Raw genomic sequence first — 13934 nt, 5'->3', positions numbered from 1 at the left:
GTATGCACATTCATATCCTGACAGCTCACAGAGTGGCAGTATAGTATGTGGCCCTGCAACCATGCAGAGGGGAAAAAAAGGGTGGAGGGCGGAGGGGCAAAGCAGAGAAGAAGAGAAAATAGTCATGGAAAGAAGACAAGAGGAAATGAGATTAAACAAGAGGGAAGGAGAACAAATCAGAAAGAAAAGAAGAGGATATAGGAGAGGAATAGAGTGGATATTAGAGGAGAACAGAGGAGAAGAGAAGAAAGGACAGGGGAGCAGAGGATAGAAGGAGAGGATGTAGGGGGAGAACTGACATAATATTGTGTATGAACAACATACCTGGTCATATCTCTCCAGGCTGGCCTACTTCAAGCCCACCTTTATCACTCACTCCACAGAAATTATGACATATTTATGTCCTCCTCTATGATTTGAGGGCATTTGTGAGGAGCAGAGTGACAGCTGAGTTATAAATTTCTGTGCAGTCTGTTACAGTAAATCTCACAGCAGCACTGCGAACACCACACATGATAACTCGCTTTGGTGAGATGTCACATTAGCAGATGGTGATGCTGTTGAGCTGTTTTGTGTGTGTTACTGCGTGACTGGCAGCAGGAGGTTGAAACCACAAAGCTGTTTATCAAACTCATAGGAAGTGGGTGTTGTTGAGCGAGGACTTGTCACCGTCACCACATCCTGCTGCTTAAGACAGGACTGGCGTTCACTCAATGTACAGTAAACAACAAATGCAAGCCAGGTGTCTTTTTTCTGTGTGTGTGTTTTGCATGTGTGTGAAATGTGGTATTTTGTGGTCACTTTATCCTTCCTCAGAGATACTGGAGACTGATACAGCTCCAACATTAATGGCCACTTTCAAAGTAATGGGAGTTGGAAGTAGTGTGTGAATGACCCAGAAAATGTGCTTTCTGATGTGTGTTTATTTATTTATTTCTGTATCAAACACACAGTCAGTACAGTACAAACAATTTAAACCTTTCTTTTGTAAAAACCAGTGTAAAAGACTGCAAAAAAACAAAGTATTGTTGGAAAAGAAAATACATTAAATAAACGTCTCAATAACATAACCAAAATTCTCATGAAAAACCACAAACCTTTAAGACTGATAAAAGTTATACCACTACACATTTTATTCAGATTTGATCTATTTTCAGAAAGTTTTGTACACATGCAATTGGTAGTTCTAAATTGTTCCTGTATTAAAGGCCCAAGCTGCTTTAAAGTCCATGGTCATCACCGTATGATTGTCCTTTTCTAGGTGACAGATCTGGAATGCAAGAAGGACAATTAAGCACACACACTATGTCGTTAAAGCCTAATGGCATGGTGTTATTTGGTAATGCCTTCGTACTTTGACATATTTACAAATCCATTGTTCCACATGGTCTTTTTGGAACTGTGTATGTTGTAGAGTTCAGGATGACCATGCAGCCAGGTTATTTCCCAAACACAGGAAACAGCCTAAATAAGAAAGATGCCATCTCCTGCACATCACATTAGCAAACATACATGCAGATTTGCAGCACATCCTGTGTTACAAATGTCCAACTCAATGAAGTCCACAACAAAATTAATGAAATAATTGTTCTTTGAGTTGATCTGACACTGTTTTCCATAGCTCACCTTCATAATGAACCCCAGTATATTCCATTACACCAGATCTTTTTTAAAATTATTTTATCTATTTATTATTATTATTTAATTTATTATTATTAAACTATCACTATCAACTATAGTTGATTGCTAAGCTGAAATATAAACACTGGCCAGGAATGGAGAGCTGAGGGATATTCAGTCAGATGATTAACACACTGCATCTTTAAATGTGAGTCCATAATAAAACCGTTTAATTCCTTAAATTCATTCATATGTGTTGATCTACAGACTGAAATTATCAACCTGTCTTGCATGGTCAAATTTGTCCTTTCCCCTGCTGTCAGTTAAAATTCCCTCCAACTCCCTCCACAAAAATGAATCAGAAAACGTAAATACTGCAGACTTAATGGTTACTTTCTTACTCACTAATTTTATCACCTCCATTAAATCATTATGTTGGAAAGATAAGGTTTAAAAGGAAACTTTGAAGCTCTGTCTCAATGTGTAAGTGATGAATGATTCAGCATAATGACAGTCTGGGCTGCAAAACACACCTGCTGTAGACCTTTGTCTTCACTGTACTCGGAGACTCAAGGGAAGTGGTGTGTTCTGTCGTCAAGAGATACACACACACAACGCAGCTGAATCTGACCACATGCACATTGGGTTTTGAACACAACAGGATGTCGCAGGGTGGATGTGGATGACAAACAATATTTTTCTCAGTACTAGTTTTTTTCATCATTAAAATAATTTGTGGCTTTTGTTTTTTTTTTTCTTTTTTCTGTCTCTTATTTTGTCGCAGCAGAAATCCAAATCTCTCACGTTGTACCGACATCAAGACATCAGTCCTTCCACATCCTTCATTTGGTTGCTTCCTATTTATTCTACACATATGTCTGTAGTGACAGAACAATGCAGAAGCAGAAGGACAAACAGAAGGACTATCGTTATCTCTCTTGCTGCTGGTTGTTTACAACAAATGCAGAGATTCATGAGATTGATGCTGTCAGTGCACGGCTACATAGTTAGATACCAACCCTGTCTGTTTGTGTAAACATACGGACAGATTTTCTCTTGTTTACCACTCTTTTCCTTTCAGCATGTGAAGCGGCAGCTCCGCTGCACCAGGCCACTTGAAGGACATCACTTGATAGCATCACCTCATACTGAGGAAACATTATGATAATGTTCCTATCAGTAGCAGGGGGATGAGAACGGTGTCATCTCATCACATACACAAGCAGCAGGGAGTCCGCTGTAAAATGCATTTAGACTAGTCTTTGTTGTCTTAGCTTCCATCCCGCGTTGATGTTTTGTTCCGCTCTGCATTTTCTCCAAGGCATCATTACGGTTCCCATTAGTAGAATCTCTTACTTTGTTGCTAAATGGGAAACAAAGTTTGCAACAATACCCACTTCTTCTTTGTACGACTGTTAAGTGAGTGCAAACTGCAGGTTTTTCTCCTTAGCAGAGACCATACACTGTTGGAAGGCACTGTGAATTTAGTCATCTTCTTCTTCAGGGGTCACTGCACAGATCACCTGCCTCTTCTGGTGTTGCAGCAACCATTCTTATGTCTTCCTTCAGTGAGTTTATGCATCTTCCCTCGGGTTTTCCTCTCTCCTCTTGCCATTTATCCAACATATCCACTCTCTCCTGTCAACACGTCCAAACTGTCAACACGATGCCTCTTAAGGATTAGAGTAGTCAGCTTTATCTGAGTCTCTGATATGCTGGTTTCTAATTCTGTCCATCCTGATCAGTTCAAAGGAAAATTTTAAGATTTTTTTTTTTTTATCTACCAACTCCAGCTCAGCCTTCTGTGATCCAGTTAGTGCCATTAATCACAGGAAGTCTCACCTTTTCTGTCTTAAAGTTTGACTCAATTCTTGCTGCTCCAGACTTTCCATTGCATCAAAGCAGGTATTGTAAAAATAAACATTGACCTTTACAACCTCAGAACTCCAGCTCTCCACCCACTTCACTTCATTGCTTTCACTGACTTACATCCTCCATCACAAAAAAATCATCTGTAATAATATTTGTTAATTAAAACTCCAGTCTGACCTCTGACGACCTATGTCAATCAATCTATGTAGTTCAAGTCCTGCACCACCCTTAAGTATTTCTCTGCCCTCCGGTTGAATAGGTCTTTCCTAGACATTTAACCATATGCTTGAGACCACTAGCACTACACCAAGCAGTATTCTTTTAAACCTTCACATACTTATCTACCGTCACCATTAAAAGTTAAATGTCATCTTACCAGTAATAGCAGTCTGGAAAGACTCTAGGTTTTGTTTTGCCATGTGTCTCCAATAACTAAGACAGCATGGTGTCCAGGCCAATTGTCTCTGTAGAGTAAATGAGGGAGAAGAGAAAGACATTCTGGTTTATCTGAGTGTATCAGGAGCTGAAGATCACCCTGGTGGTGTGTTTTCAAAGGAGTCATTTACTTCATTAACCCAGCCACATCAATGAGGCCTTAGTAATCAACCTTGTCACACGTTCCATTAACTTCTCATTCACTCGCTCCCTGTAACACCACACACACACCCGAGAGCAAACACGCACACACTTATGTCATAGTCATACTGTAAATTGGCAGTGTGTTCTCACCCTCAGCTCAATATTCCTGGTGGCTTTCAGTGTATATCTCTTCACAGGCGAGGAACTGTTAACACACACACACACAGACAGCCTCAGTTAACCCCATTACCTCAGTCAGTCCCCTGGGTCCCTCAGCTCTGTTGAACCCTCTGATACCCTATGAGATTAGTGGACTCCCTGAGAAAAGCCCTTCATCGATTGAACGTGAGGCTCTCAAACTCACAATGTCATCTCAAGGACAATCAAGTGCTGCAGCTTTGTTATAAATACCAGCGTGTTCTTGTTATTCTAGCTCTGCTGACTTCACTGCTTCTATTATTCATAAAGAAGTCGATGCCCTGACATTACTCACATCTGCGTCTTTTTTTAGTTTTTCAGTTCTTTGCTCCTGCCACAGCTTTTATTAATTGACAAGTCATTTTTTCCCCTCTCTTTCTTAAACTGGTGGTGTCAATCAGCTCTGTCTTTTCACTGGTGAAACTAAAGACGTACTGTTAAGCCTTGGTATTTGCTCAAGTTGCCTGATTGAAATTCTCTTTATGCGCTGCAAATCAGCCACGAGGAAGCACTAAGTTTGGCAGCCACTTGAGGGAATGAAGATGTTCCAGACAAAAAGGCAGGAGGAGATGAAGAAGCAGGGGCAACCTTTAGTCAGAGTTAGATAAACGGCTGGGTGAGAAAGACAGATTGGTCTTTTTCTGTTGAACTTGATGAATCATGCTCCAGTTTCTCTGCAGCAGTAAAAAGAGATGAAAAGATGATCTAGATATTTATATCATTCAGGCAGGAGTGCTGCGCTGCACTGCTGTCTCTTTCCTCACCATCATAATTCAATATTTACAGTTTAAGCCGGAAAACTGCTCCCTCTTGGCTGCCCATATCTGGTATCCATGGCAACAGATTCAAGAAGGAGAACAGAGTACCTTCTGTGTGTGTGTGTTTGTGTGTGTGTGAACACGTGTGTGTGTGTCTGTGTGTGATGTTTACGGATACACTGCAATTGATTGGTTGTTGGGGAGCAGCTGTTGACCCTTCACTCTCAGGGGTCTCTTTGTATTCTTGCACACATCTCAAATCAATGGACACATTAATGTGAACACACACACGCTCACACACACACACACACACACACACACAAACACACACACTGTAGTGATTCTTAACTTCTAAGGTCTAATTTTAAAGACATCCCAGTCTGCTTTACACTTTGATGATCAATCCCCAAATAAACGTGAGTTTATTGGTAGGACTACTATACCTATGACCACAAATGTAATGCATGAACCTAAAATAAACTTTTATCATCCGATAGCTCTGAGTCCTAAGTAGCTCAAGATTTAAATCCACCATTACTGCTGAAACACTTGACATAAAACATTTAAATGTAAAATACACACTGCAGTGACACAACAATGGCCCTGTGCCAATTGGTGGAGAAATAAATATGTAAGACATGTTGTGGCATTGTTATGAAAACATAGCTAATGTGTTTACATAACAATACCTGCTGCATCTAAAAAAGAGACTGTATAAAAACACACGTACAAGTTAGTTTATCAAGTATATCTTATGTCAGTGTCACAAAATGAAGAATCAGTTTTTTTCACATTAAGTGAGAATTTTAAATTCCAAAACGAATAGTGGAAATGTTTGAATCAGGAGTAGCAGATGAGAACTTGAGGGTGGTGAAAATTAGATATAAGTATGGAATAAAGACATCTATCTAGCTAGCTATCCATTTATCCATCCATCCATCTAAGTGACTTTCGATAAGTAAAGTTATTTTCAGCAATTCTTTCTTATACACTATATATGGAATCGATTGTCTCTGATAGGCAGTGAAAAACACAAAAAACAACAAATGTCAGGGGGAAGTGAAACAGCACAACACCCAGAAACTATTGCTGGCTCCGCAGGGTTTTAACTACACATTTGAAACTGTGCTGACTTTTAATGTGTCCCTGCACAATCGGAAAAAACAAACACCCAGGTTTATAAAATACCTCTCATAGTGTGTGTTTTGTACACATACCACACACACACACCTACCCAACCCACACACATGCTAGGAATGAGTAGCAGTTACTATCTGTGAAAGAAAGGTCATCTGACATCATTAGCATTTTCTGCTGGTGTTAAAGGTTTTCCATAGAAGTAAGAGTTCAAGATTTTCATGGAGATGTAAAACAAACACCACCTCTGCCACGGATGAATTCATGGAACAACTGTGGCTTGTTGTTTCCCCCGCTGTAATCTGACATATTAAAGGGAGAGCACCAGCATGTCCACACAGGCAGACTCACACTGACCTGTACTTTAATCTGTCATCATTCATCTCCCACTTACTCTGAAGAAAATGTGTTGTAGAGTCTCACTCACAGGTTTATCTCTCTGCGCCCACTCTGTTAAAGTGCATTTAATTATTCTGTGCCAGTTACCTAACATAAACCCTGGTCTTTCCTGTAGCCGTGGTTTATGAGCAAACTATTTCCTATTAAGTATGAGGTGATCAAATGTATTTATAGCCTTGCCCACAGGTTCGCAAATTGTTTCATGCGATGTTTCAAAACTCCCACGGGAATGTGTATTACGGAAAAATGTCAGATGAAATTTATGTGTTTAGCTGTGACTAAGAAGTTTTCATTTGCTGGTAATGAGGAGAGTCTAGATTAAGATTAAGAGATTAGTGAGTTCACACTGATCATAATCTCTTCATCTCAGACTAATGGAAAAAGACAACTCTGCATCGTTCTTTAAAAGTAATTTTTAGATTTAAAATGTAAGTGTGAATGTGTTAGTTCATTTATAGTACAGTATTTATTAAATTAAGATTTTGTATTAATGTACATTGTTAGTGACAAAAAACTTTTTGATGATTGTGATGATTTAGCCAAGGACCTTTATTTTCAATGGGATTGCAATGCTGCTATTGGGTTATGCTATACTGTCTTATTATCTCAAATATTTATTATTTCTTGAACATTTCTAATTAGCACTGAGGCTGGGTTACAAGCAGCCACAATAAAATGAAAAAGGCGTAGGTAAAGATAACTTAACCTGCATTCACTCAACTACTTATTCAAATACTTATGGTACTAGCACTTTGAGCGTCTGAAAGAGAACATGTCACCTACCATCTTGTCCACAAACACAGAACAGAATAGATTGATTGATGGATAGATAGATAAAATATTATTATTATTATTTATATCCAGATAGATGGATATATTAGATAACATTAAAATATATAAGGCTGTATATGATTTGTAGAAAAAAGTAGAAAAACAGAGTAGACTCAGTCAAAACACCAACCTATTAGCCAGATGTTTCTTTCCTTCTTTACATTACATTAAAATAACACGTCTGTAAGAGCCAACACAAAGGACGAGTGACACGAACACACACGCACACGCACACGAAGAAGGGTGTGCGTGTGTCTAAAAAAGGAGGCGCTCTCTAAGGCTGCGTGCGCTCCTGCTGCCAGATGGAGGCGATGTCGCTCCTCCTCTGCTCCCTGCTCTGTTCAAGCCACAGCTCTCAGTCTGCTGGGTGAGATCATTACCAGACACCAGGCTCTGGGACTTGACATTCACCGATCTGTGAAGCAGAGATAAGGGAGGAACGTCTGCTGATCCCATGCAACCGGCGACAGAAAGGCAGCGACCCAACCCATACCGCACACCGCCGCAGCGCACCCCGTCCAGGCCGGACTCCTCTATCCTCTGTGCCAACGGCTCCCAGCGCGCTCTCGTCTGACATTTCCCCGCTGGATTTGGGCTTGTTGTTTTAACTGCAGTAACAGTGCTACCAACTAAGCCCCCACTACCGCGTATACACCTCTTGCCTCTCGTCTATCAAACCAAGCAGCGGATTTGCAGAGAGCTTTTAGCCCAGTGACCGGCGATCCTGGTGCCGCTCCAGAGACTCAGCGCGCACCTCCGCGGTTCCAGCACCACCGCCGCCGCTTCTGCCGACACACGCGTCGACCTGCAGGAGCCTCGGTGGAACTGATTTCTCTGAGGAATTGGGACATAAGCGCCAAGTTTCCAATTGGATTCCACCTCACACACTCCCCGTGTTTCTATCTTCCACTGTCATCGCATCGACTGCAAACCCTATTTTCGCCCTTTTTTTCCCTCCTTCTCCTGCTTGTCCAAGGCACAGTTGACGCCATTTTTTTCACCGGATTTTCTGTGAGAGATATTGACATACATATACTGTTTTGGCTCCGTGTGACAGCTCCCCGGGATGCTGTCATCCCATCCCGTGGCTGGTGTAAAATGCGTCTAAATGGATTGTAAACGATCGTGATAAAATATTTACAGGTTAGAGCCGAGCCTGTGACAACATTAGACATGGGTAAGTCGCTCCGGCTGACTGGTCACATTCCACACCTGAATACACCTCTGCTGTGCATGTCTTCTTGACTGTATATTGATGTTCTGTTGCTTGACTTCCATGGTTCCTCTTCATCTTTCTGCCCTTCGGGCCAATTTGAATTCCTTGCATGAAATACGTGTTTTCCTGTAGTCACATGCCAGCGCTGCCGTCATTACTGTGACAATCACTTTCCTTACTCCCCTGTTGTCCCCTGTTATGCTTAGTAATTGGGTGGCAGTGACATAAAACAGCTAATTGGGTCAATGGGATGAAGTGTCCTCTCCTCAGTGATGAAGGAGCTGCAGCTCAGCACTGCTGTTCACACTCTCACTTCAAATGTTTTCCCACTCTGCTGGACCTCCTGCTTCTCCTTCTCCTTTTCCTCATGCCCTGTCATTGATAAGGTTGTCACACAGCACTAGAGTCGGTGTCAGGAGGCTTATTTCTCCTCCTGTCTGCTTCAGGTTGTGTTGCTGTTTTTGTGTTTGTCTATTTTGCTGTAAAATACCTTGAAAAGTCATCTTTGCTTGAATGTGGTGTTTCTGATACTTCTGGGAGAAGCTTGGTGCTTTAAGGTTGCAGGTTGAAGCACACTGAGTTTTGCGTCTTGTTTCAATTTCATTTGAAATTCAGCAGATTGATTTGATTCAGTGGAATACCACAAAAGACAAACTCGCAACACAGCCCAATAGAATATTTATTACAGTGCCACCAGATATTTTAATTTATGTATAATACAGTAATTTAACTAGTTAGCAATTAATAGATACAGTTTTGAATTATCGGATGACAAACACATGCAGGGGAGAACATCTTTTCTCAACAGTGAATTTTTTATTCTAATAAATCGTATTGCAACATCCATCCTCATAAAATAGCACATATTGCCTTGTGTAAACAAAAGAAACAAACAAGGCATTCATAAAGCAGCAGAGCCCCGGTCTCCAAGCAAAACAGTCAACTTTAATAAACCAACTGGAGCAAAATAAAGTACGCTTAGTCCAAGCTAATTCTTATCCAGAAGTATGAGCATTTTAATAACACAGGGTAAGGCCAGACACAACCCAATAACTGGGCAGTTATGGGCTGCCCAATTAGCAGAAGTTGCAGGGATTCACAGATATAAATGTGCTAATTTGACAGATCTAGGGAACCTCACTCTACTCATTTTCCACCAGTGTGTCGGGCTGTGACTAAGTCAGCTTCAGAGAGATTGTCTCTCTCTCTCTCTTTTGATGCCAGTGTTCATATGAGTCAGGAAATGTTATAGAGGGGAAATACCGTGGCACCAGGTTGCATGAATTCACCTCCGGTGTTGGGGTCACCTTGGCTGTTTTGATAGCCATCTGCCAGTTGTAGTTCCGAATTGTAAGACGACATATCATCTTAGGTTGAGGGTCCAACATTTGTGTCTTGCTTTTTATCTCCCTTCATGTTTTCTGATGCCCCTTCAATGTAAAATTTCAGTAAATATGTAATTGTCCCATTGCACAGGCACCAACACATTTTATAATAATAATAAATAATAATACATTTTATTTCATAGGCGCCTTTCTGTCACCCAAGGACACCTTACAGTGGATACAAAGATAACAACACAGCATTAAAAAACAATAAAACATTAAGAACAATATGTTATATTATGGTTATTAGGCGGTGGAACAAAGACAAAGAAATTCATATTTTAAGTTTTGTAGGACAATTTTAGATGCTATGATGTCACCTTTGAAAATGGTCAAAACAATATAGTATTGCTGTTTTCTAGAACAGATTGACCAGAGGTTTATTTGTTGCTTGTTCAAAGTTTTGTATGAATATTTCTGTAGATCAACTGTGAAAGTCCTAAGTCCTAAGCCTCAGAGTACTTCAAATATTTCAAAAAGTCCTTACAACCAATGTTGAGAGTGGTGCAACATTAAGGTAAATAAATAAGCCCAGCAACCATGATCTATTTTAGGGCATGGCCACATTTGTTTGTTTTAGGATTTACCTAGCCTACCTTCTAGAAAAGAACATTTAACTTAACTTGTTTGCAATTCACACTCTAGACTCTGAATGGCATGATTTGTCAGTATACATGGACTCTGTTTTTCATAAAACCTTTTTAATCCAATGGTTTTTCAAAATAGAACTGATTGTTGGTATTTGAGCGACAGGCTTATATCTTTATTTTGAATATTTTTGTTATTGGAAAGATGTGGTGTTAGAGTTCATTGAACTGGCTTAATTCGTTATGAGTTGCCAAGTGACTCCTCACATTACTTCTATAGTCAGCAGCCATTCAAATAAATAGAAAATGTGTTCCACAATGCGTGGGACAGTATGTAAACATGAGCGATAGTAGTTTCTGGAAAATTCTGTGGCTAAGTTTAGTTAAGCCAAGCTTAACAACAAGTAAAATGGAAAATGTTTATTTAATAGAGTGTGGAATTTTAGACAATGAAATTGTGGACATGAATTTTGGATTAAGCAGAAGAACAAGTGCATGAGAGGAGAGGCACTTGAGGACGAAGTGTGTGACTAGATGGAGAGACAGGGGGTTAAGGGACAGATAATAGAGGTGATTCAGAGTGCGATGAAACCATTGATTGTGTCTTGTGTCTTGTTGCCAGATTTGGGAGAGTTTAAATTCCAGCAACGTTTTTGTGGTGTTTCAGTATGAATCATGCTATTAAGGCTAGTGTTAGGTAATAGGATGCCCATGATGCGTTTTTAAATTAAAGCATGAGAAATCGATTAGGTGTATCCCCTTCTGAGCAGGATACTTCAAGTTGAAGTAAGATCACAGAGGCGGGGGAGGGGTGGCGGGGAGGTGAGGGGATGTGAATGGGATCCAAGGACAAATCTAACCGTTGGCAGGCTCTCTTCAGAGAATATCAGCACTGGAGCACGTTTTGGCAGATCACACAGTAAAGGAGAAAGGGAGCAGTAGGAAAGGAGGAGGTGGTGGAGGCTTTGGGGGGGGGGGGGGGGGGGGGGGGCAGCTCAGAGAAAAGGGAGAAAAAGAGGATGGGTGAGTGGGTGAGGAAAAGGGAGAAGATAGTTAGGGCATAGGGAATGTGTTTTTGCTGACAGCCATTTTGTGGCTTCTGCTGCAGTTAAAATGGTTTAACGTTCATCTGCTTCAGCGGGGTAGTTAGGTGAAGATGGTTTTATAATGCTACCTGGCATATGGTTTACCCGGAGGAGTATGTGCCTGCAGGACTGCACACGGCACCCACCAATACATTATTTTCCATCATGGCTGCTGTTAATATGATGCTCCAGTATATGACTATACCTGTTGGCAGTGGTGATGCTCAGTTAGAGGCAGTGCTCCACTAAGTTATTAAATAGGACTATTGTTCTTGTCCTAGTTTACAAACACTGGATATAATTTTTTTTATCCCCCAGTTCCTCTAATTTACTTCAATTAGGTTGCAGTATGCCCCTTTTTAGCCTACTGATCAGCTGTTTATGGTAAACATGCTTGCTATTATTAAAAATAAGTCAGTGTTGTAGCTTCTTGAAAAAGTGACAATTTTCATGTTTTGAAAAAGTGTTATTTAAAGGGAAAACGGCTGTCTTCTTGAAGTGCTAGCACATGCTGCTTTTTGTTACTTTTATGGCAAAGCCTGGGGAGGCAACCGTGGAGCTTGTGCTAACTCCAGTGAAGTAAATGTGTGTTTTGGTCTAAAATCAGACAAAACAATTGTTTGTAACTTTAAATGAGAATTTTGTTAAGATAGATGATTAGAGGGCGTTATGTTTTTTCAATGGTAATTAACATGACTTGTCACCACAGCTGATGATGCTACAAGTAGCAGTAACATGATGAAGGGGACCAGATACAGGACCAGAGGAATTCTGTCATTTTAATCTTTAACTGTGTATGGATTTTATTTTATCATTACACATTGAAAATTACATTTGGATTTGTCACAGGTCCAACCTTAAACATGGCTTCCTCTATTCTGCCCACTACTAATGCCAGGATATTCAGGTCTACCACTCATACCTCTACTGTTATTGGAGCTATACAGAGCTGAAACCACTGTGTTTGATATTTCTCCAACTAAAGATTGGATCCTTTGTCAAAAACTGGTTTATATGAGTTCCCATCACTCGACGGCATGGAAATAAAAGTGAGAAAGAGATAAATAAAATCAGAAAATGGCAAACAGACAATCTTTATCATTATTGTAAGATACTCATCTCCAGCCGGGGAAGGACAAGCTTTTATTATGCTCTCACATCAAAGAATAGGGAAAAAACACAGTACACCTTATGCAATCACCAGAGTGATCGGTGTGTGTGCACACAAGTATGTGCATTCATGTGAGCTATTTGTGAGTCCACCTCAGGCTGTGTGCTGCTGGGTATGCAGCCTTAAATGGTTGTGTTTCTGCTGCCACCTCTCTCTCTCTCACTCTCTCGCCCTGTCTCTCTTTCTCCCTCTCTCTGTCAGACTCTGTCTCTGTTTTGTCTGCATGTTTGTATAATTCGCCATCTCTTTTCTGCCCATCTGTACTCCATTATCAATGCTTTGTTGTAATTGTTTTTTCGAAAGACGGGGCTGTATGTTAGTGGAGTATCTTAGCCTCCGACGCCCACATCCAGCTCAGCGAATGACCCTTGGTATTTAAGAGGAAAGTTCGTTAGTGCTGTGCAGTTTTGAGAACATAATAAAGCTATTTATGCAGCGTGTCTGGCAACTTACAATCATGCTGCTGTCTGAGGCTAGTGGAGGTGTGTGTTTGTGAAATAGAAAAGAGAGTAAAAAAAACGAGTTAAAGAGAGAGGGAAAAGGAGGCTCAGCCTAGCTCAGCAAAGGAGGCCCAAGAAGGGGTCAGTCTTACATAAACTCTCTGCCTGTCTGCCAATAACAGAGAACTAACACAGCTTAGGGCACCAGGCAGGGAGTAATGAGGAATGGTCATGACCCAGCTAAGTAGTTTACACAACAGTGGCCCTCAGTGATGATTGCACTGATGTATGATGCCATTTTCTTGTCATATTGGGCTGCAGTTGTGAGAGGGCACTAAGTCTTAACAGCACCTCCCAGGGGAAGAGAAGTTTCTTTGTGATGCACGTGTTGGTGTGATGTTGTGTTTGGCAACTGCCCTGTTTTCCTGTCATTGTCCTGAGTCACATGGTAGACAGGGTGGTTTTCACACATGCCATTGGGGTGAGTCATCAGGCAGACATTAGACACTGGGAGGACCCAGCAGGCCATGTGGGCACTGAGTCAGTCCAGCCTGAGTGCAAGTCCTTCGCTCAGAGCCATAAAACTTAAGTTATTCAATGGCTGCATGCAGCGGTGGTTCTGCATGTTTCAGCCCATTAAGTACAAATTGTCTCTA

General features: G+C 40.9%; 1 protein-coding gene across 1 annotated transcript in view; it reads left to right on the top strand.

The window, feature by feature from the left end:
• The first annotated feature begins 7568 nt into the window (after positions 1–7568).
• Positions 7569–13934, top strand: part of setbp1 (SET binding protein 1) — a 43562-nt gene continuing 37196 nt past the window's right edge. Inside the window, exon 1 of the mRNA XM_017043100.2 lies at positions 7569–8571. The gene's annotated coding sequence lies outside the window, so the exon portion shown is untranslated. The remainder of the gene's footprint in view (positions 8572–13934) is intronic.

Source organism: Cynoglossus semilaevis, chromosome Z (assembly GCF_000523025.1).
Source record: "Cynoglossus semilaevis isolate Cse_v1.0 chromosome Z, Cse_v1.0, whole genome shotgun sequence".
NCBI classification, from domain to species: Eukaryota; Metazoa; Chordata; class Actinopteri; order Pleuronectiformes; family Cynoglossidae; genus Cynoglossus; species Cynoglossus semilaevis.
This window is presented reverse-complemented; position numbering and strand designations above follow the sequence as displayed.